General features: G+C 39.2%; 1 protein-coding gene and 1 long non-coding RNA gene across 4 annotated transcripts in view; one reads left to right on the top strand and one right to left on the bottom strand.

Moving 5' to 3' along the window:
* Positions 1 to 25,083, bottom strand: part of LOC124429223 (CUGBP Elav-like family member 4) — a 462,839-nt gene that overhangs the window by 207,624 nt on the left and 230,132 nt on the right. The gene's annotated exons all lie outside the window — the stretch shown is intronic.
* On the top strand, positions 8,687 to 23,401 carry LOC124429229. The gene is made up of 3 exons (XR_006943399.1): positions 8,687 to 12,534; positions 13,779 to 19,350; positions 19,422 to 23,401. It is a non-coding gene; the product is annotated as an uncharacterized LOC124429229 (long non-coding RNA).

The following is a 25,083-nucleotide window of genomic DNA, read 5'->3' as shown; positions in this document are numbered from 1 at the left end:
ACGAGCTGATGATACTTGAGAACTATCGAATTCTGGACTGTGAATAGTTGACAGAGTATCGATGAAACTATCGGTGATATGGAGAGAGCGAGATAGACAGAGTTATTATATACAAATGAGAAGCATGCGTGTAGTTTCGGTCTTTCAAGTTTGACGTTTACGCCTGGTGAGAATGTAGGAACCGCGTTTTCCACGATTAATTTAATAACGAGAACGGAAAGGATATATGCTTAAACTCTATTCTCGTTTCGCGTAGACACAGGTATTTGCACATGAATGTACGCGTCCGACTTTAAGTAACATAATGTTCTTTTCTCGTGAACCAAAAGGTGATACTGACTTACACGATCGTACAAAAATCGCTGGATTTAGCTGTTCTCAAGAGACGATCGGAAGCTAAACGGTCGGGTCCTAAACTAAAACGGTTCGGCGCCATTCTCGGAGCAATCTTTCACCGTGTATCCGAATGAAGAGAAAGGAGAGACATTTCGGAGAGTGAAAGAAGCGAAAAAAGCGAAGAAAAAGGAGGAGATTGGAGTTGGAGAGGTGCAGGTAAGAGTTATATCCCCCTATATCACGGTATCTGGATCCCGGCTGAACCTCGAGACACGTTATTCAATTACTGGTTGAGAGGTGCAGCGTAGATCCAGGCACCCTCGAAAAGCCCCGCTTCTGTCTTCCGGCAGAGCCAACCTGCCTCCTGCCACCAGTCTTGCCAAGATGGAATCATAGAAAGACAAAATCTAGTCGCCCTCTTCCTAGTAATACGCCTTTCCTTCGTTTCTTGAGAATTCTCGAGTAGAGGATTCTGCGAATCGGTAGAAACGACGCTCCAACCTGGTTGGAACTCGAATCTTTCTATATATGTTTTGACAACATATATACGAGAGTCTATGTACACGCTGGGAGAGAGAGAGAGTATATCTTCGAGCCAATGGCTCGAGGGGTCGATATATTGAGTTATAGGTTGCGTGTTTCTGATTGAGGGCGACTTCGGGGCGCGGATTACGCAATAACTATCGCTAAGAGGATCTTGCGTCTTGACGCACCACGTTGGGAACCCCTTTAGCCGCTGAAATTTCCAACTTCAGAAGCATCTCCAGGAATCGCAAACTCGCGTCGTCCCCTGACTTTGGTTCTCTTCAGGGAACGAAACTATTTAATGTTGCGACGTGGTAATTATTAGCCCGCGTGCTGCCATTGGATTCTAGATGCATCAAAGCGCACGGCTTTAAAAATCGAACAGGTCTTTCGTACGAACAATTAAGCCAACGAATGAAATAATCGTACGAGCGAATTAAATCGATAATATCAATTGCTAGTCGAAATGAAATATTAATGATCGAAGAGGAGGAGAGAAATGCGACGTCTTTTGAGATACGATACATCGCAAGTAAATATTTGATAAATGAAATACTTTCGAATCCGACGTAATATAATAATTATATTTTTGCTGCGAGAGCAGCAACGGTAACAGGCATTAAACAGGAATCAAATGAATAATACAGAATTGGGAACTGCGAATTTTTTCATTTCCATCTATTGCCGTATCATTTGGCGACGAATCCCCGAAAATTTTATCCGTGCTCGATCATTCGTTAATTAATTGGCTTTACTCTCACTCGAAATAGTTAGCACAAAGTGAATATTACCAATACAGCGTCGTTGGTACATGTCCAACCTTTATAAAATTTATCTCGTATATATGTGTATAATGTTAGGCGTTTAACATTTTTTCGTACTCTTATACGACTTAAAAGAGATTTGAAAATTGAACAATGTTTTTGAGTAAATAAAATCGAGGACGAAAAAAAAATGTCAATACTCGTATCAGCGTTATTTTAATTAAGCGATATTACAAATGCTGAAACTATATATATATATATATATATATATATATATATATATATATATACATATATATACATATATATATATATATATATATATATAAGTGAGGGAACAAGTATTTGGTGAAGAAATAGATACTCTGTTCATTAAAAAGTAGATATCGATTCCCGTCAAGAATAGCGAAGTAGCTCCTTTCTGGTGAGTCGTTTTCAGAGATCAGAAAAAGTTGCAAGTTTTAAAATCATCTTCCAATCGGATAAACGTGGAATTATTCTGATTTGCACCGTAATACCGTTCTGTCGACATAGTCCTGCCCTTTTCCAACCAACAAATCTTAGTCGTTAAGATGACAAAGTTTCTAACGCAGTAACGATCTCAGCAAGAAATTGCCTTGCTATTTTTCCTCGCATATTTTCTCGTCAAAGTAGAAACTTTTCGCTATTGGTCCCAAAGTTTCAAATCTTCTTTGGTATTCGGCAGATTAAGATTTTATTTTCTTTAATTACATAAAATGATAGAGAATTATTAATTAAAAAGTAAATTATACATGTTGAAAACGAGTAATTGCAATGCAAACCTTCTATAACGATAATATGAAATACAGATTATAAGAAGCGTCGACCATCGTAACACAGTCGTGGCATGCACTCTTTGGTGAGGCTCTCTATAGATTGATGTTATTAGTGAGGCGTCTTCGACAGTGTAAACTCCAAGGAGCAACCCGAAACCGCAGGAACCACTGTACATAACTCGGGGAGTCTGAAATGGTAGATGGAAGAGTGATAGTCGGAAATTTTGACGCTATATAATATGGTTATGTCGCGTTATCAACGACAATAATTGCTTCTTCATGCGGATCTGGCTAAAATATATACATTAAATTACTATCTCATATTATAACTTCTTAAATACTTCCGTTACTAAAGCTACGAATATTCTTGCATAAACAAGAAAGGAAAATACAAATTTTTCGATATCCTGAATAAAGAAGTCATTCAATATTACCTACATTTCGAGTACTGCCTCTGAATCCAAAGGAATAAATCGAGCGTGATATCGCATGGGTCTAGGCGTGAAATTATCCCGTCATTGCATAAATGCATAGGTCGTCGAGGAGGGACTAGATGTGAGAAGAAGGCCACAAAAGCACAGAGAAAGAGAGTCGCGCGAGTCGAGCACTTTGTCAGCTTTTCCTGAAATATGGAGGTTCCACGTGTTTTCCTTGGTCCCTTTTACGGCTAAAGAAGAGCAGAAGACTTCTTACATATCGCTTTGGCACTGCATAAATGCATAGGTACTGCTATTCTTACGGATTCATCCATGTCCTTTATCCATTCCTTACTTTCGGACTGATCCATGAAGAAAGTCGCCAATATCCTGGGACAATCTTGAAATATACAATTTATTATTAATTATGTAATAAACAAACGGACACGGACATAAGCGACTATCTTCATTCTTTTTTCTTTTCGATGGCGAGTTCATTTACCGATTGTACGGAAAAGTTGGACGATGAGGAAAGAGGAAACGGAAAAGCATCGTGTCCTTCGAATAGCAATCGCGTGGATAAACCTCAGCGTGCACTTAAGTGATTGAACGTACACATTGTGGTTTTTTCGAGCGAAACGAGGACACAACATTGCCCGTTCACCGGAGCCATGCTCCGTGCGAGAATCCACTTTGGTGCTCGCAAGGATGGAACGTAATCGTCGTCGTCGAGCTCGCGACAGAGTCAAGGATTCCGTTTCAGAGGTAATAATATGAAATCTACTATGGTCCTCTCTCTTTCTGTGCTTACCTATCGTGAGCAACAACAATAAAAATCTTATTTTTCTCTTTTTTCATTATCTCTCTTTTCCGACTTTTCTTACTCTTTGTTATCTCTTTCTGGATTCAACAAAAATGTTCAAGAAAAATTTTGATTTTTGACTATGAACTTTTAATAGAATGGTCTTTCTTTTTTACACGTAGCAGCGCTGCATACACATGCTTTTACTTTCCGATATAGCAATGGTAAAATACACAAGGTGATTCCTTTATAGGATGAAAATATACCTCTATATTTTTATTATGGAAGTAAGGGAGTAAATAGAACATCATTGGTAATATTTATGGAAAATGAGGAAGACTTGATGAGCTTTAAAACGAGTTTTTACATCTCTCTCTCTCTCTCTCTCTCTCTCTCTCTCTTCTCTTTCTCGCACTCTCTTTCTATCTTTTCCAAGATTGCTTGATGAATTCCGAGATTCGAGATCAAATTTTCACGGCTGAAGACACTATGACCTTTTTGACCTTTCTGAAACATCGCCAACGTGCAATACCGCAACTACAAGACACAACTCTTTTTTTTAACTCTCTCTCTCTCTCTCTTCTTTTTTTTTTGTTGATAGAACGAAAGATCGGATAGAATTAACTTTTTGTTTCACAGTAACTCCCTGTGTAAGCAACAATAACACTCTTCGCGTACATATGTTCGTACGTGTATTTTGAAAATACAATCGTTTCCATTGTAGTTCATTTAAATCGTGCCGTATCAAAATTTGAACTCATTTAAATATCATCGATCGAGAGATGCTACGAGTTGTATATACGATAACACGATTTTATATATATATATATATATATTGTAGTACACTGGAACAAAAATATATGATAGACATAGTATATTCGTACGCATTAATCTGTATGAATCGGAATTTACATGAGTGAGAGAAACAATATATAAAACGAGCGGGCCGGAAAAGTGATTTTAATAAAGAAAACCTCGTTCCCACGAGTGCAATAGAATAACGCGTAGAAATCCTTGCGGATGTGGAATAACCCATTCTCATCACGAACGAGATACTGAAAAACGCTTGCTCGTAGCAAAAATGTGTCTCTATATCGACGGAAATGACGATAGGTCGAAGTTGAAGTCGGAAGACAGAGAGAGAGAGAGAGAGAGAGAGAAGGGGGATATGAACAAGCCGGAAGAAGAGTCCTATTCGAGGAGTGATCAAATTAGATATTGCTATAGGCACGTTATTGCAGACTTGAATTCGGTGGACGAGATATCGGGGATTGCTTCGAGGATAAGAAGAGAGAGAGAGAGAGAGAGGATGGCGAGGAAATTAGGAGAAGGGGTTAAGAATGTTAGAATGGCCCAGTGAACCTTAGAGAGAGTACGAAGTGGAATAGAAGAGGAGGAAGGTGGTTGCACGCAACGAGAAGGTGCTCTGCTCCGGAAAATGACCTGTCACTCGCGACACGTCCCTTCTTCTAGCTTTCGCGAAGCTTTTCCTTTTCCTTTTCTTCTTCTTTCCCTACACTGCTTATCCTTAGCCGTCCTCATTCTATCTCGACAACTTTCTTTTTCTAAATTCTTACGACGTCTAAGCTTCGACGGTTAGTTGCTCGAGTATTCCAAGACATATATATATATATATATATATAGTAAGAGAACTCGATTATGAGTAAAAACTTCCAACAGGTCCAATTATCTTTGTTTATGTCGTATCATTTTTCAAAGTATCATTAAGTATGATATTAGAATCGACCAATCTCCTTTCGAATACGCGAATGAGTTTACCTTGACTTTAACTGATGTGCAAAGAGTATATAGAAAGATAAAGAGAAAGAGAGAAAGTATACTCGAATCGGACCAAGAGAACATCTTTATTTTCGAAGCAAACAGTAACGAGATCTTATGCGAGGTTGGATTTCTCCTGGTTTCTAGGAAGCACATTTCCTGAAATTATCGACAAACATCTTTTAGAAATGGTTGTAGTTTCTTCTTTGAGAAACACATTTGATGGACGAAATAAGTGTAGTTGCGATTAAACTATAAAGAAAGAAATCAAAGGTTAAAGTCGCTTTAGTAACATGTATGCGTCTAATTAGTTCCAACGATAGAGCGTATAAGATTAATTAAGGTCTCTAGTTTTTCATGAGAAGTATGAACATAACGTACATACTCGTCCTGCTTAACCCGAAAATATGACTAAAAATTCGTACTTTTATGAGCAGACTTGATTTGAGGAGAACCAAACGTTTACCCTGCTAGTGAAAACGTGAGTTCCTTCGCCTTATCGAGGTGGCGCATATACGCCTCATATATCCGACACGTTGTTTACCTTATACGAGACTACACAGTTATTGCTTCAAGCTGTACACGCGCCAGCAAGTTTTCCTAAGGCATCCGACGTCTCGTCCTTGGTACCTTGCGATCTTGGTGATGAGGGTGCTTCGCGGGGATGCGTTACATGCCACCACTTTCATAGAAAGAAAAGAGAAGATAGGAATATTCGGGCACAGCCCTGAATTGCTCTCGTTATAAACTTTGCACGGCAACGTACGAAGAACATATTATTATGCTGTCGGATCTAACCCCATGAGATTCAAAAACAAATAAGCTTTGTTTGCTTTTTCCTTCTCTGATACCACCCAGAATAATGTTTTTAAAGTTTACGTTTATCTTCATTTATTATTAATAATATATGTAGTCGTTTATTCATTAGATTATGAAACGTACATATATGTGTATATCTTGCAATAAATGATCGATGGAAAAAATATGGCATAATAATTAATTTTCTGTACTCTCTTCAAAGCTATAAAGAAATCTATCAATGGGAATAATCGAACGTACTGAAACGAACGTTAGAATATTTATTGCATTGACGCTTTTTCCCTGAGAAAAACCTTTTCCTAAATTCAAGAATTATTTGCTCAAACGCTCGGTAGCTCTTTTATTTTCTTATAATACTTTTATTGCCATCGAAAAATGTATCCGTCAAGGAAGCACACCAAGAGAGAGAAAGAGGGAGAGAAAGCAATACTCTGAAAACGTTTTAATATTCGGACGTGACGACCAATAATAATCATTCTTCACTTAGACTCAGCTTATGAATGTTTAACGAGATCCCGATAGCTCCATGTATTTCGCTTCGGAACTATCAATTTCTGCTACCATTAAGAGGAGAAAAAATCCATTCCTTGATGGACCAACTATCTTTAGGACTAATGTCTTTCAAATGGGTCCTTCGAGTCTGATATTGGAAAACGATGGACCTGTCAATAATAGTCGGTATAATAAACTTTTTCCTTGGAAGATATTCTCCGACCTTTCGGTATTTCTTTGGAAAACTTTAATAGGCATTTCACAGAATAAGAATAATCATCAATATTTGACTAACAATAAGCGGCTCTCTTATTTTCTTTTCTTCTACAAAAGAATAATCGCAGATCACACATTTATGACATTTATTTATAATAAGATCGTAAGTTAAATAGCCGAAGACTGGTAATAATTGCTTAACTGTACGAAAGGAAATAATCATCCGTATCCTCTGTAAGATCTGTAATGACAATTCAGGAGAGTCTGAGAAAAGACCCTCCCAATCCTGGAAGGGTCCGCCGTGGCTTTTCATTTCCCCCGATGTAATGCCCGTGATAAAGAGACGTTAATGGGAGTAAGTCTACATTCAGCCCTCGCCCTTTGTCTAATAAAACGGCAATCACGCACCGTAATGTTCCTTTCACTTGCATCCGCAAATGCAAGCGCAAGACGAGGACTTTCCCACTTGCCGTCACGTCCTTACCAGAGCTCAAGAACGAATGCTCATTTCTTATTTAAAGCTTCATTCTCCTTTGTCGTTTCGTCGCCGGCATTTCGTACTTTTTCGCTCTTTTCTCACCACCATCGTGGACATTTGATGGGACAAAAATGTTTTCACAGATAAAAACTGTCTGAAGATATAAGCAGAGAAAAAAAAAGATTATTTCACTGTATTATCACTGACGTTTATCCAAAATGACGTTGAATGAAAGAACTTATGAAATTATACGACTCGTAGTACGTAACGCACGTAATCAATAATAATCTAAGTTGTAAATGAAATTTTTGATTGATTTGATAATTTTACGAAATTTTCAAACAAACAAAAAAATACTTAAGGCATCATGACACATACAGTGATAATTCATAGATGAGGATCGTGTTACGAGAAAAAAAAAAGAAAAAAAAGAAAAAAGAAAAGAAAAAAAAAAATACGAAGACGATAGCGTTGGAACGAAATTCTAACGCATTCCCGAAGATGCGAAATACCGACAGTACCGTATTTTCGAGGCATCTACGCGAATGGTATGTCAGGACAGATCAATACATTCTTGTACGCTTCATCGAATTGACATTGACGCGCGTTGCCGGGTGCCACCACGCTCGTTCTCTTTCTCGCTCTCTCCATGATAGACTTGTGTTTACCCGTTCAACGACATCCTTCATAATTTCTTAACAATAATACTGATGGACTTTCGTTTCGAAAATTCCATTTGTTCGCAACTTTTACTCTCACTCTTTCACATTTTCATTTATACGAGTTATTAATTTTAATTACATACGCATTTCTAGATTGCGACGTATACCTTATATTGAAAACTTGATATTCAAAAATTCTATTTTTGACGTTTAACATGCTACAATAATGCTGCTAGGTGTAAAAGCAACAATCTTACTTACGGAAACAAATTCCTTTCAAAAACTCTATCAGCATTGCGAGGTAGTACCCAAGTATGCGGTCTCCAATCGGTACTTCTGTGGCCGAGCCAGGGATAACAGTCCCCACTGGACCTTTCGTTCGGCCTCCGTCCAGATCCATACCAGTTGAGATCACTGTTAAGATCTTTGTAAAATCAAACACTACCAGTTCTCAATTCAATAGAGTTCTCAGCTCCAGAACTTTTGAAAATGTTAAGACAATGTCGAAATAGTCGGGACTCTACACTTGTTATAAAGGGTATCGATTGCTTTCTCGTGTCTTTTATCCTGTTAGAATGATTCTCGCAACTTGAATTATCAGTTTTGCAAAAAGCAAAGGATATAATGATATCGATGTTATTATATACACCTTGGGAACAAATGCATCGCAATGTATGAAAAGACAAGTGAGAAAAATATTTACAATGCTAACTCTAATTACCTCCTCTAAAAAGCAGAGATGATGAATTTATTCGTGAAATATTTCGAGCGACAAGTTGATTATTGAAGTAGTAGTTAAAGAGAAGGAAAGAAGGGATAAGAAGGAAGGCAAATGCATCACTTACGAATTGCACTTAAAATCCGCTCGTGCGTTTGCCCTCGAGTGTCGTTCTCGCACTTATTTTTTCCCTTTTTCGACACTCCTATGAACTCTCAAAGCCCTCTTGTTTTCAAGACACATTTAGGGTGGCGCTGGCGCTCTTTATTTTCGTCTGTGAGGGCCCGCCTTTGCCACTGATAACTCTCTTGGGTACAACGAATAAGGTAAACAGCGGAGCGTTCGAGACGACGAAGGAGAGATAGAGTGCAGAAAGAGAAAAAGAGAGTGAAGCGGTGCTTGAAAACTACAATAAAGGAGCGCGAAATAGCCGGAGCTGTTTAGACTCCTCGTCTTTCTACGTTTTGCTCCTCCAACGAATAGGACTTCTCTTCTACCGCTAGATAATTATAATTCTTTGAAAAACTACTAGAGAGCTGCTCTTCCCTTCATTTCTCTCCTTCAACGCGAAACGAGAATAAGATTTTCAAGGGATGTATATAGGCCTTGTATGTAAAAAATTCCTCGAATAAAATAAGAGAAATCTATGTTTGAATTCGAAGTCAATCTCCCCGTACTTAGACATTGCTGAATGGAATAATTTGATTTGGTACTGTTGGTACCATGAAAAAGAAGAAGGCAAAGCGAGGAGAAATAGCGAGAAAGCTTTGTTCCGATGACCTTTATGCGCTTCAAGGTAAAGAATAAACATCGATTTACAAGCAGTCGCGGAAACAGAATGTACGTCTGTTTTAAATAAAATAAAAGACGATTTAAATAGATGAAGCTTTTTTATCCCGTAGTACACTTTTATTAATTTTTATGAATTCCTTTGATCTTTGAAAGAATTTCATTAAAGCTACTATACGTCCAACAATTTGTAAAATAACAAAGATGAACATGAATATCTTATACATATCATTCTTAAAAAATTTGCACAATATTACCTGTGGCTTACCGGCGAAAATGCATATTTAAAACTTACGAAAATGTGACGATATATTCTAATATTTCACAATATTGAGCTTGAGATTATTACTATTATTAATTGTGAAAATTTTCAATAATTCCAAAAGGATGCGACGAATCGCTACGAGTAATAATACTTTTTATTTCGAATATCTAGGTGCGCATAAGTTGGTTTGAGTAATATAAGCTCGCTTGTAAACTTCGATCAAACTCGAAGTCGGCGAAAGTGAGGGTCGAGGGGTGGAAACAAAACAAATCGAGAGTAAAAGCGGTGCTTGTACAGATACAAACAGCCGGCAAAAAGAATATACCTATGTGTATGAGAGTACAGAAATGCGAGGAAAAGTCATAGAAACAAAGAGGAAAGCTGAAAGAGAGGAGGAGAAGGAGATTTGGGCGAGACGATACAGGGAAGAAGTCGACGTAAGCGTAGTAAAATCTATCGAATCAGTTTAACGAGTGTACGAGGGTGATAAATCAGTTGGCGTTGTTTTTTCGTCGTACACGGACGAGGGAGTAAGCAGAGGAAAAAGAAGAGGAGGAGAGAACGTAGGATGAGGAGGATCAGCAGAGTGCAGTACCGAAGGAGAAGGAGGAGGAGGTGAAAGAGGGGAATACGCCACACAATAAAAGCCGTTGCCAGTAGCGAATGGGAGGGCAGATGCATTTTACGAGCTGTAGTGCACCAATGTCACCTTCACCACCGACGACCTTTCTTCTCATCCCATCTACTCTACGCTTTTCCACCCTTTCTCTCTCTCTCTCTCTCTCTCTCTCTCTCTCCTTCCATCTCGCGTTTAGTGCTCTTACGTGAATTTGGACGTACGCAGGACAGCAAGGGCGTCCGGCGAACGCGTCCAGCGAATTGATTTCAGTTATTTTCCGATCATGTAACTTGTCGAGGCTTTTGCATGGACAATTGATTATTATTGCTATTCCGATACTCGGTCGGCTGATCGACTGGAGTAGTGCTCGATTTTGAGCCGACAGCATCACTAATTCTATCTCCGTCCCCTCAGAGTTTTGATTAGAATTCAGCCATCCATTGATAGATATTGTTAAAGACTTAGAATAGTTGCAATACTATCTAGGAGAAGATCTTTGATGTTACTTCTAAGAATATTGAATTCGACGTCTCTTTAAGGAGAGAAGAAAAAATATCAGAGAATAGGTTATCATAGTCTTTTTAATCTCTTGAATAATTCTCATACTCACGATCTCGATCGACCTCGGTTTTTATAAATGATCGACCTATCGTATTCTTTTCTCTTCGAATTTGATAATAAATACGCTATTGTTGCCGTCGCTATCGTCGTCGTAGCAAACCTTATTTCTGTCATATAATGGAATAATTAAAGCACATCGATAGGACATATTCTGTTGATTGCAGATTGATTCTACGATCGCAGTAATAAGAGGGCATATCTTTGATTGATTGTTTTGAAAAGCATTAACTAAACATAGAATAATCAACATTCAATCATCGAATAATCAAGAAATTCGAAGTTAGATATAGTTTTATATAATTTCTATTTCATTTTTCCTAACTAGTAGTAGACGTTAAATTATAAGAAAATGAATTTTTAGAAAAATTCAATGTTGATTCGTGAAAAAGCGGATAATATAATAGCCAATATGCGTCCCATGATCCAATGCATTCACCATTCACTTATTCGTGGCTTCCGAAAAAACCCAGTTTTATCAATGCGTTTTTCACGCGCTCTAAAGAAACCCGAAAATAGTTCAAGCTGCAATGTGTTCTCTCTACTTTTTAAGTTGCCATATTTTTGTTCTCGCACGTTCACGAGTAAACTTTCCTCCTCAAACCGGTTAGCCCTCTTACTAGGATCTCATAATATACACCTGTGTCTGGACTAGAAGGAGATAACGCGCGTGTAAAAGAAGACGATACGCATGTAAATGGTGAGCGGTCTACGATGGAATCGGAATCGTCCACGTTTTTCTAATATCAAATGCAGACACTTTACGTTCCGTACGATCTACCCGACTTCCTGTGCAAACGTACAGCAACGAGTAACCGGCTGCGCGATTAATTTTTATGTTACACCAATTCCATCGCAATTTCACGTATTTTATTCGATTACTGGTAGGAGAAAGCTTCGATACTATAGTCGAACATTTTGTGTCTGTCTGTTTTCAAAAACATCGTTCTGTCTGTGACAATCGAGCGCGCGCGATTTTCATTGTGAATTTCATTGCAATTGGCACGGCGGCGGCGGCGGCGGCGGCGGCGGCGGCGGCGGCGACGGCCTAGGCTACCAGTGTCTTTGAGCCCGTTAATTTCGAGAGGCAATGCGGTGAAATCGCGACGAATGCCACACCAATTGAATACACAGAGCCGGAGGAGAAGAGAGATAGATAGGTAGATGGAGAGATAGATAGAGGGACGGAGAGAGGGAGAGGGAGGGAGGGAGAGAGAGAGAGAGAGAGAGAGAGAGAGAGAGAGAGAGAAAGAAAGAGAGAGGGAGTGTGCTTCGGTTAAATGCACGATTTACGCATCTGGATGGACACGAGTCCCGTCATTGGCTTTATTGCCAGTAAAGGCTATACCGGTGAACGGCTATGGAGTAGCAGGCACCTGTGACGCGTCTGGAAACGCAGTTAAATTGTATGCCACTGTACGGACGCTGCAAACGCTGCGGTGAGCACGAGTCTTTCGAACTTTTACCAAAATACTTCACTCTCGCTAAACTACGAGACTTTGTTTTCTTGTAACTGAAATCGACTATTTGTTTATACAATTCTCATCAGAATGATTCAACTTTTTTGCACATTTATTTCGCAAAGATCGTTTAATAATAGTCTTTAATTATTAAAAGAGTAAATTAATCACCAGTTTACTATACAATATACATGGGCTAAGGGATTGAAATGGAAACGTCTAAATAAAAGTTTTCTCTTTCTCTTTCTCTCTCTCTCTCTCTCTTGCTTTGTGAAAAGCTTGCAAGCGAATAGCTAGTATTTTGAGAGTTTACGGGGATGTAGCGTGCGTCCTGTCGATCCTGTGGCACGACATGTGTGGGCGTTAGCGTGCGCTATCGCTATTCTAAATGCAATATTGGCCTTCATAAAATAGGTGTAAAGCTGTTTGGTCGTCCATTATGTTCGTAGACGGTTCTTGGTAGCAGCTTGTTCTCTCACTTTGAAGGGTTTAGTTGCGGAAGGCGGTCTTGTCTCAGTATCTACGTGCATATGTGTGTGTGCGTGAGAGAGAGAGAGAGAGACTTTTCAGACGGTCAACATTAACAACGGGTTGACCGGAGCACCTTCACAGCCATGCTTTTATAGGTTGTAAAGTAGTAAACTTCTATTAAGCTAAGCCTTGTAAAAGTATTCGAATTACTTGGATCAGTAAAACGAAAGAGACTAATATCATTAAAGTACCACAATATCTCGTTCCATAATTAGATATGCAGTCACGGTGTCATCATCGGCTTTTTTCATCTTATATGCCCTAGTCCAGCTAAACTAGTTATTGTTGTTCGTATCGACTTCGCCACGAACTTTTCACGGATTATTCAAATAACGTTAGCGTTTGGATCTCATCGACATTTAACAGTGAATCGAATTGATAAACTTGAAACATATGACGATTACTTAATTAAACCACTTACAATACTTGAATTGGTAGATCATGAAAGAGAAAATTCAATCAATTCGAAAGAAAAACCTATGATACGATGTGATAAAAAAAAAATTCCTAGACAATTTAAACCTGAATTCAAAGTATTTCACCTCAAAGGATCGAATTAAATACACTGGACCAGTAAGAATTAGAATCAAGAAAAATGAAAAGAAATAGTTACATAATATATAATACTTATAGGGTTAAATTGAAATTCGTCTTTTTCATTTTTACCGGTGACGTTCGACTCGAAAATAAAGACGGCGAAGTTATACTACAAGAAGGAGAGAGTGGAAGAAGCGTAAGAAAGAAAAAAAGAAAGAAGGCATAGAAAAAACGAAAAGTAAGAGGAAGGAAGGAAACGACGAGAAAGCTGAGGAGAGGCATCGATAAATCAATGGAATATGGTAATGCAGCAATTTCAATAATTTAAATATGTATGAAGGAAAATGGAACAATCTGGAAGGCAGGAATCTGCCTGAGTGTGGCACATTGAATCGCGTCTAATGAGACGCCTCGCGTCCTACAGAAGGGAATAGTCCTGTTATCGTTCCGCGCCGATCTTCCACCACCCTTCGCCATCCCTCTTTCCCACATTTTCTTTCTTCGCGAATCTTTCCTTTTGCTTATGTCAGATAGGGAAAGGTGGTAGTATAAATAAAACAAATTCCGAGCATCTCTCAACTCTTCTTCCCCCTTACTTCTTCTCTTTTTCCCGTCAAATCGTACGCCGTACGCGTACACGGAACGTCGTGAAAAGCGCGTAACGTGCCTCGTTATTCCGCACTCTTGCCGGCGAACGAAACGACGTTCGAGGTTTGACTGCAGCGTTATATCGAAGAAAAGAGGGGGAAGATGTCACCCGGATATCTGTCAGGAATTGGTTTTCCCGCTGGTGGATAGACTCAAGGATGGCGAGGCTGAACAGAGAACGTATTCAAAAGACACGATTATGGATGGCAGAAGGGAGAGAGAAGAGAAGAAGGAGGACCGACAGAGTGGAGTTACGTACGAACTTCAATCCGAATCTACCAAAACGTTATGCTACGAAGGGAATCCTTCTGCAGACGTAAAAGAGCCCTAGAATTTTCTGCCTTTTTCCTTTGTCGCTTCTCCTTATCGTAGCCCTTTTACCATTTCTCCTTTAAAAGTCCATACTCTTACAAAGTTGTAAACTTTTGTATTCAAAGTTTTGTGTTATTTAACCTTGACTTTGGATAACATCCGATATAACATTATTAAGAAAAGAATTTTCTGACGATTCGATACAGAAAAAATATTCAGAATTTTTTCGTATAATCATATAAAATTACATAATAAAAATCACTAAAACATGAGTCTCACTCAAACCATTAATAGGAAGTACATATACATTACTCGTAGTCGATTACGAGAAAAGATCGATTTTGATTTCTATGAGGCTACAATAGCTTCGTCGACCAGGTTGCGGTTCACCATCCTCACGTATTCCTCATCCCTTTTGACTTTTCCATCTCGTACACACGCGGATGCGCATGAAATGTGTCGCATGGCATCCATAAAAATGGTGAAAGCGCAAAATGGATGGGTATTGAATTTTATGAAAATTAAAACCGATTCCGTCGACAGGGCTGCTTCGATATCTCTCCCTCCCATCCTTCCGTCCTCCCTCCCACTCCCTCTCTCTCTTTCTCTCTCTCTCTCCCTCTCTCTCTCTCCTTCTCGTATGAAAGTACAAACTCGTATCGTGAACGCTGAAACGTAGAATCGCAAATTCGATCGCCGCAATGTAGTTAAAAAATAACAGCAGTTAATTCAACACAATGGCGGAATTCGATTACAAAGATATCGATTTCCTTCTCCAGTACATATATCGTTTTACTCTCAAATTACGACAGAAGCGCGAAACAATGAAATAGAAACGTTTAGAGCATCGTTTTCCGAGGTGCTTCGATGTAGACGAACAGACGCTCGTTTTGCTTGAGCGAAACGTTGTATCATAAACGTAATATTTTAATCAACGTCGACGTTGAATATTCGCTACAGTATCGTTTTCCGTCGTTTCGACGACAGCACGTATCAGCCAGCAGTTGTTGGAAATCTACTCTCGTGCAGATTTTCTCAAGGATCTCTAATCACATAAAGTAGAGGAAGATTAGTCTGGTAAAAGAGACAAAAGATAAAGAGAACACTAGAGAAAGAATGAGAGAGAGGGAGAGAGAGAGAGAGAGAGAGAGAGACAGGATATGAGTACACTGAAGTGCATTTATGTATATGTAGAATATTTTGTGAATATATAGCTACATGTGTACTTATACACGTGTAAGAGACCTTCTATCATACAAGCTAACGGTACACTATTCGCTCCGAGTCCGGTTGCGCACGTGCTTTGTCCCTTCATGCAATTATTTACAGGTCACGTATTTAAAAGGACGCCTCGAGAGTGTGTCGCCATTGCGCTCAAGAGAGACAAGCATATACGGGAGATACGTTTCCCTCCGTTGAACGTCCTTCGTGAGTTCTCCCCGCGGCTGCGGCTTTGCCTTTAATTGCAAACGTGATTGGTCGCAGCCGTGCGTTTCATCCCTGCGGTTGATTTTGTCCGGAATGAGGATGTGTCTCTGGATGTGCCCCCGGGCGACTTCACGTGAGATTATTCGATAAGTCCGAGGAGCAATACGGATTAGAAAGCTACCGAATTACGAGTAGAATACTTCAAGAAAAATCGTTAGAGGAAACAGCAGATATGCACTGATAAATGTAACACACAACGCGTAAAAAAAAAAGCGAAGAAGGGGAGAATGAAACCAAAAACAATTAGACACACTAGAAATCGCAAGAAGATAACGGGAGGCAAGAGAAGAAAGGAAGGAAACGAATTCGACGTAAATGGGATCTAGTTTAAATTAGCATTCCCAGCAAGATTCTTCTGTGTTCCTCTGCCGAGTTCTCTCACAAGCGAACGCGCGTCATTCTTTTCGCCTATCTGAAACTAATTTGAGGCCGTCCAAGACGAGGAGTGCGGAGTAGCTGGGGGGTTTAAGTAATTTAAACGTAGCGTGGTGCAATTAGAAGGAAGCTTCGGTGCTCCAGGGCATTTGAGGAGGGGGTGATTTAGGGATACTATCTTCTAGCGAAGAATAAGAGAGAGAGGGTTAACTGTAACGTATATAAGACGTACAGAGAGAGAGAGAGAGAGAGAGAGAGAGAGAGAGAGAGAGAGAGAGAGAGAGAGAGACGGAAGAAGGGAGAAAAGGCACGGTGGAAAAGGAAGATGGTAGGAAACGAGGAGGGAGAATGAGATACCAGGCAGGTAACTTCTGCTAAGTTAGCTCACACCTACCCTGCTAAGGGAAGAGTAGCACAGGAAGAGAAGAGGAGCAAAGGGTCTTGAAATATACGTGCAAGGATGCAAAATTTATGCGTAGCCACACCTGGTTAGTGCTTACATGCGAAATAGTCTCATAAATTTCCATACGCGCAGCCAAACCAGCCTTTAAATCCTAGCGGTGCCGAAAGCCAGAATATTGGTTAACGTCCTCCCTCCTCTGACTACATATATACATCCTCCATCCATTCCCTCTACCTGGCTTTTCCGATTTTTTATTCTAGCCTCGAGGTCAATGCCAAAAAGAAACGAAAATATTGAGCCGATTTCTGACTTTTTCAAGTACGTGCAGTTATCGATACGCGTATTTGTTTTGTCACTTTTTTCTTTTTTTATTGCAAAGCATATACATCTCGTTATTTTACAATAAAATATCTACAATGAAAGATACGTGTTTTTCTACCTACTTCGTGAAAACCTAAGAAATAATTATTACTTTTAAAAAATTGTTTTAAATTTCACATTAAAAGATATAGTACGCTCGATTTTAAATAACTTTTTAACTAATAACCATCACTCTTTACAAAAGTACAACATTCTCGTTATTGCGAAAGCTATTATGTTCGAAAGTAACATCAAATCGGTAATTTTCTATACGTCGCCAGAAACCTAATCTTCCTTATCTTGAACTTATTATACACGACTACATAAAGAAAAGCACGAAGATTGAAATATGAGATGGTTTCCATGGAAAGGAAGATAGAGTTTTCCACTAATCAGTTTTTCTTTATATGTATATTGGTGTGGATCCTTCATCTTTTAAAGCATGATTATAATAGACTCACAAAAGGGGTGGTTGTCGTGCTGTCGCATTAAAAAAGTCAAGCGAAAACAGACGAGAGCAACAAAACGTGCAGTGAGATCTGGTCTCGACATGGGAATCTGTCGATCGCTGTCAAACTACGAGAGGGGTTGCTGTAGAAGAGAGAGAGAGAGAGAGAGAGAGAGAGAGAGAGAGAGAGAGAGAGAGGGTGGTGTGATTGTGCGGTCAGCACCAGCAATCAATGCCTCTGCATACGGCACGCACGGAATCCGATAACATTGCTTTCCCCTCACCCTACTTTTCTTTCAATCCCTCTCAGCACCTAACCGTCTCGACTCCTCTTATCCACAGAAGACATGTCGTTCGAATTTCGTCCACGAATAATAGGAAGAAAGAGAGGCTCTAACCCAATTAGCTGGTGGCGCTAGTCTGATAAGCACCTCAACATAAAACAATCAAGTCTCTTTAGGCTGTAACAAAATTAAAGCCACTATACGACTGCTTTAGACTGAAACAGCTGCGTCTTATTATGACGATTCGATACAACTCTTTGATGCAACTCGCTTTTTATAAAATCCACGAATCAAAAGTACTATCTAATTAATAAAATCTACTATGTAATTATCTATCCTATATTCTCTCAGATAAAATAGGTAGGAGTACATAATTATCATTAGATTTGTTTCGCTAAGTATCAACTAGCTACTTCTAACATCTATTTCTTTATGCTTCTAAAGTTTATTTTCGGTACCATGAGTTCATACGATGCTCATCCATGCGGACATTATATCCGAATTAATAAGATGGAATCGTTGCTATTAGTGAAGATGCAGCGAATCTTGTAATTAACGCTGTAATTTCTGTGACTTGTGAAGTTCACTCAAACACTCCTTCACATCAGTTCGTCTCGTTATTCCAACGAATATGGTAACGACTAATTACTCTTTCGTACTTCTTCCCCCTCCATTACTCTCGCCTCTTGCTAGCATACTTCCCTAACATACACACTAGCGGTACATTATCTCTTCGCACATTTCTCTGCTATTTTCTCTCCCTTTCATTTCTCCCTTCTCTCCCCCCTCTCTCTCGCCTCTCCCCCGCCTCTCTCTCTCTCTCTCTACCACTTCTTTCTATTATCCTTGCGAAAGCATGGCAGTCAATGAGTAACTCATTAAACTTTCGTACTTTACTCAAGAACAAATCGACTGTCCTTACTTACGTACTTTTCATAAGTGATACAAACAAAGTAAAGGCTGTAAGAAAATATTTTACAGACTTTCCTCAGGTTTAATATCTAATTAATCCAAAAGCATCTTTTCCAAGATGTCTCTATGTTTACTCTAGAAACAAGAACGCTCGTATGTACGAAAGAAGTTGCTCAGTTCTCATATCCTTGTCACACGGGCTTCACAAAACTTTTTCCTTCTTCCTTCCTACCATTTTTTAGGTCCACTAGAGAAAATTTCGTTATTGTCACTAGTAGTTGGCTGGATAGAACGAAATCGGAAAGAGAGAACGACAGAGAGGCAATGCTGGCAGTATCAACGTCCACTACTAGCAAGTACCACCATCGAAGCTAGCACTGCCATTGAGAGGAAGTAGAGGAAGAGGTGGAGGAACAGCAGTAGGGTTGTTCCAAGCGTAGAGGGATTCACTTTATTGGAGAGTGTTGCCATCGACAGCCTCGCCCTGTTGGCTGTAGGTAGGTAGTAGGTAGGTAGGTAGGTATACCCTCTCGCGCGGTCCGTTGCATTTTCTCTGTTATCGTTGTAGGGGCTCAGAACTAAGCCGTGCGAACAATGGCAGACCCCCATGGCGGATGGCGAGAGAAAGTAAAAATTAACGAGAATTCAAGCTCGGCCGGAGCCATTGAAAAATTGCCCGGCGTGGTCGCGCGGACCTAGCTGAGCTATGAAGGAGGTGGCGTCGCTACGAGCCAGTAGCCCTTTTAGACTTGTCGACGGGCACATTTTTTTACCTGCCTTCTCTTTACTTGCCTCATATTCGCGTTTTTAACTTGGTTTATTTTCAGCATAAATGATGAAACGGCGACAACTTCATTGCAATACTGTCAACCCTATAGAAAAAAAAAAACAAAAAACAAAATCTCAAGAAATGAAAATACGAATCGTCTTCTTGCGTAAATTGATTAATGAAGCTATCGCCTAGTGAGAACAGAGTTCACAACATCGTTCATCATCGATGTACATACACGTAAAGCAGAATTCTTCGTCTGCATCAGAAAAGCGAACCAATAAAACATAACTGGAGATTATTGGACGAAGAGAAAATGATCGATGAATTCTAGGATGTTGGAAAACTCCTTATTATTTTCCGGGGTATCAAGATCACCGCACGAAAATGAACATTAATTGTGTCAGCATGGGATAACGTTTACGCGTAACATCCCCATCAAATTTTTAAGAAAATAGATGTTTGAAATAATCAATAATAACAAATCTTCTTTTTCTTTAATTTCAATGTGAAATCGATCGTGATAGGACTAGAAAGAAGGACAGTTCTTTTTTTTTTCAAAAAAGAAGGAAATAAGTTCTTGAAAAAGTAAGGTAGAGAAACTTGTTTGGTTGTATGTTGGTTCGTAACTCGAAAGGTAAGCCTGTCCGTAGGACTACTAGCACGTCCTCCCTTGGGAATCCCGCGTATCTGCTTCACGGCACGAGCAAACACGTCGAGATGAAGGAAGTCTGGCTTCCATTTCGCAAGACGCGCCGCAGCGAAGCGGAGTAAATATTGATACAGATCGAACATCTAATCGTTCCGGTCTCCCGTTTACCGACATGCCATCCATACATATTCGCGAGGGGTGGTATCGGGCTACCACGAACTATGTTCGTTTTGCATGTATACGTTTCCTCAACGGGTACATCTTTATCAGTAAGAGAGAGAGAGAGAGAGGGAGAGAGAAGAATGGATATACGAAACTTGGATTCGAAAGAAATCAGCCTGAAATTTATGACGCAATAATTTGTTCGTCGCATAGTCTGCTCGACCCCTAAAGATTTGGCAATTATGTCAAATTAATTAAAGTCGATGAAGAAGAAGAAAGAGTATAAAGAGATTTTCATTTTGTGGCTCATTGTATTATTTTTCCTCATTCACGATCGAATCATGAAAAATAAAACATCTAATTCTAACGACGATCATCAACCGAATGTATGGAGCAATCGTGCTGTTTTTTATCAGATGGTATGCTTAAACCATGCAAGATTCTTTCCCTCAAATCTGTAGCTTTGATTTTACGAATGATGTGCGTACGAAATATATCAAAATGAAAACTATTTTATTCATAGAACAATTAAATAGAGTCAAAGGCAAAAGAAGAATATGTCACGGACGCACGAATGAAAACATACACTTTAACGCGCGTAACGTTTTTAATAAGGGATGTTTTTTATCGGTGTACACACGTTAGACACAAAGAAACGAGAAGAAACTAGGAGAAAAGAGAGACGGGAAAGCTTTGTGACCCAATCGACGAGGCGGTACGCTAGCTCGCAATCTCTGGACATAGCCAATGCCCTCTTGCCAATTAGTGTCGTTATTAAATTTTTTACCATCGATTCCATTAAATCCGTAGCCACGCACCCGAGCGTGCTTAATCTTCTTGTCCATCGTCTCCATATACCCCGGATATACTATATAAGTACGTTTTATCGTGTATCTGAAAGTTCTTGCTGTGCGATAAGTTAGAGACAGAAGGGGCGGGAAAAGAAAAGAAAATCCGCGAAAAATAAAAAGTAATTTCTCGGCAAACGTGTAATTATAAAGAAAGGACTTTTATGAATTACGAGGTAACATTGTATTGTAAAATCGAAATGCCACTCATCCTAGATTGGTATACATATGTATACCAATACCGACCTTTTATTTACGACGTACAAATTATGACATAAGAATATTTCTTGGAAAGAACAATGTATACAAACATCTATTGTAGGTCGTTATGTCGCAACGTGATGGCTTTGTTTTCGTCTTACTTTGCTACGCTTGTTTCTTTGACGAATGAATCAGTCGTGGTCGGGTCGTTGAAGGAAGAAGGTCGTGTGAGATAGAACTCTATAAATCTTCGTTTATTTCGTTATTTCCTTTCGGTCTTCTTAAGGCAGTTCCTTAAAAGAACATTTTCGTCTATAAAGCACAAGCTATAATTATATAATGTCTTAATTAACATAAATGTTAACGAGGTCTGAAGTAAATAGGTTAGAAATCTAATAATATTGTGATGACCTATATCTTAGACAACTTTTTAGTGTGTATCTTTTTATCAATATACATTTAAATATCGACATATTTACTCTGTACTATATTACTATACCCTGTACTAAAATTTCATATCAAAGTGCAAAAAGTTATCATCGTGATTCCCATTCGTTGGACATAAATGGATTTTCCACATACGTTTTAACGAAATAGAAAATTGTTAGGTTTTTTTAAAAAATCTATTTTCTCTTTAACCACATGGTATAGCTAGCGAAGGCATAACTTCGACCATTCCTTCCGTTCATCCCACTCTTCCACTCACGGGTCCACCCCTTAAATATTCTCTGCAGGATCCGTTACATGGCATTCTTCCTTTTCCATCCTTGGTTCCTTTTTTGCGCGCAAATCTCGTAATGTACGCATGATCGGGCAACTCTGTCAGCGAGATACCGCGTGTGGCGGCAGGCCGATGGCCATGCATCTCTCTTTCTCTTCCTTTCTCTTTCTCTTTCTCCCCCCTCCCTTCCTGGTACGTGCGCGCATTGCCAGAAATGCTTCACTTCAGGGACTCGAGGGAAATCATGTATGAAGTTCCTCTGTTCCCACCTCCTTCTCTCTCGTTCCGTTTCGACCCTCTCTTCGGTAGGTTCTCTTGCCGGAAATTCCGTTCGACGACGTACAATTCGACGGACCGATGAAAAGGCACAGCCGAGAGAGAGAGAGAGAGAGAGAGAGAGAGAGAGAGAGAGAGAGAGGGAGAGAGAGAGGGAGGGAGAGAAGCGAACGAAAGAGTAGAGAAGAGAGGGAGGAAACGAAAGAGGTGGAGGAGGTACAGAACGTACAAACAATCGAGTGAAAACGAATCGCAGAAGGTAGGCGAGACGGATTCGTTTTCTCTTTTACCTCTTTGTCTGTTCTCCACGGTCTTTTGCAGCTGGTTTTATCGACCATTAACTAATTGCGTATTCGAGAACATTCTCGAGCAAAGTGTATCCTACTGCGAGAAAAATTCAAAAACACCGTATGCGACATCAAATAAAAAACGGACGAATATCAGGAAATTATCTACGACAGAAAAAATATCAGCAAATGGAGGGAAGATGAAGGAAGGGGAAAAAAAGTGAGAGACAAGAAGAAGAACCGCAGTGATAATTATCACTCACATTTTTACAACACGTCGCTTACGTCCACTGACTTTTTTTCTTGCATTACTTGCTACTGAGAGTACCCATCCATTAGCAAAGCTGTTAATGGACAAGCTTTCCGGTTCGGATTACCGGAGCGAAATTCGTTTTTTTTCCGCTTACGTCTATTTATTTCTGTTATTCTTTATATGTAAATGGTAGGAGAAAATTCGAGAAAAGAAGTTTTCTACGTCGTGATAACACCGAGTAAGTATTGTAAGATATTATAAATACTTTGTCACAGTTCGTGTGTCTTTTTCCAAACAGAAATAAATCTTTATCGTTAATATATACCGTAAGTAGGACTTACGGAAAGGAAGAAAGAATAAAGGACAGAAGAATAAAGGACAAAAAGATTGTCCTAGTAAGTAAGAATCCAAAAAGCAGGTTTATGAAAAATTACTACACACAGGTTTATAACAGGATTCTTATAAAACAATATTTTAATAAATTATTAATGCGAATATAGCACATGGAGCTAAAAAATAAATCGTGAAAATAAGCGCAAATTAAAGAGATGTAAATCAAAAAAGATATTTTAAGGAGAAGGCAATTTATTGCTGTCGTGCGTGCATATGTTTGTAGAAAGTGATCAGAGAGAGGTCTGATGATCATCTTTCATTGTTATCGCTAATGGAAGAACTTCTGCGAGAGGCAGGGCATTCGTTCTCAGTCCTGCCTTTTCGTAGGAAGCAAGTGAAGGTTAGAAAGGAGTCTTCCGTAAAAGAGACCAAAAAAGAAAAAGAGAGAGAGAGAGTGAGAGAGAATAAAAGCTGCACAATAGGACGAAGACTAGACACTTTGAAAGAAGAGAGACAGTGAGATAGAATCAATGTACGTCTTGCCGGAAACGCGACTTTTCTCGAAGTTCGAATCAAAAGATGTGGACTTGGTTGGTAGCTCTTATCCAGGCCACATTTTAAAGCTTAAAACTTTAACCGATGTACTATGTTCCTACTTCATCCGCACGACTATCTCGCATTTCTTTGAGATTCTTTCTTTTCTTTGCACGTCATTTTCCACGTATTTGTCAAGATTATTCCCCGTAGAGATCGTTCCATCTTCCGATCTCGATTTTTAACTGATCGTATAATTATAATAATAAATTATAAAAATAAATATAAGTAATTTGTTTTTTTTCGCTTCGAAATTATCCTATTTCATGTGTTCGTTTATTCGCGATTCGAAATATTCGAAATACAATTAGAAAGAAATTGCAAATGTGGACAACTTGCTAGTCCATCTTTATTTTAGATTTATCCTTAAAAATTAAAATATTATAATTCGTATGTTTCTCAAATCGAGGGATAATATTTTAATAAACATTTCTTAGTTCGTCTCTGTAGATCACAAATCGACTATAGTTGGAAATAATATCACGTCAGCTTCAAATAATTTTATCAAAAGAAAGACTGCACCTTAATTCACTTTGTACTAGGCATGTAAACATATTGAAGGTATGGCAGTGTTATTACTACCACTTGAAGCAACTTAACCCGATTTCAAGAACCTCTGCTACCCATTTTCTTCCTGCGTCTCTCTTCCAACATCACCCAGTCCGTCATTCTGTTCCTTGATCTTTCTCCCTCTTAGTCTTTTGTTTTATATTAGCAACAGTAATAGAATTGACTCGGATAGTCCGACTTTATCATCATTCTTTTTCCTCTTGTTGAACGAAACTTGGAACATTATGTCAATTAAGAAAATTCGTTGACTTGAATACGCGTTCCGATTCTAAGCTTCTTGGACAGAACAAAGTTCCGCTTCAAATCGAAAATCGTATCTCAGCAGCTTGATACTTTCATCGTGTTCTACGATCGCAGTATCTATTCAAGCATGGCATCATCTGTTGGTCTCCTGGATACGCCCACACTTAAATCCGATTTAACGGATAAATCTTGTACCATTCGCGTGGGGAGAGAAAGAGAGAGAGAGAGAGAGAAAGATCGTTTCCACTCGTATCACAGGATATCAACTTTTCTGGTCTTTCAGCATCAAAGACTCAACGCGATGATCCTCGAATCGCCTTC

This window comes from Vespa crabro, chromosome 14, assembly GCF_910589235.1.
Source record: "Vespa crabro chromosome 14, iyVesCrab1.2, whole genome shotgun sequence".
Classification (NCBI taxonomy): domain Eukaryota; kingdom Metazoa; phylum Arthropoda; class Insecta; order Hymenoptera; family Vespidae; genus Vespa; species Vespa crabro.
This window is presented reverse-complemented; position numbering and strand designations above follow the sequence as displayed.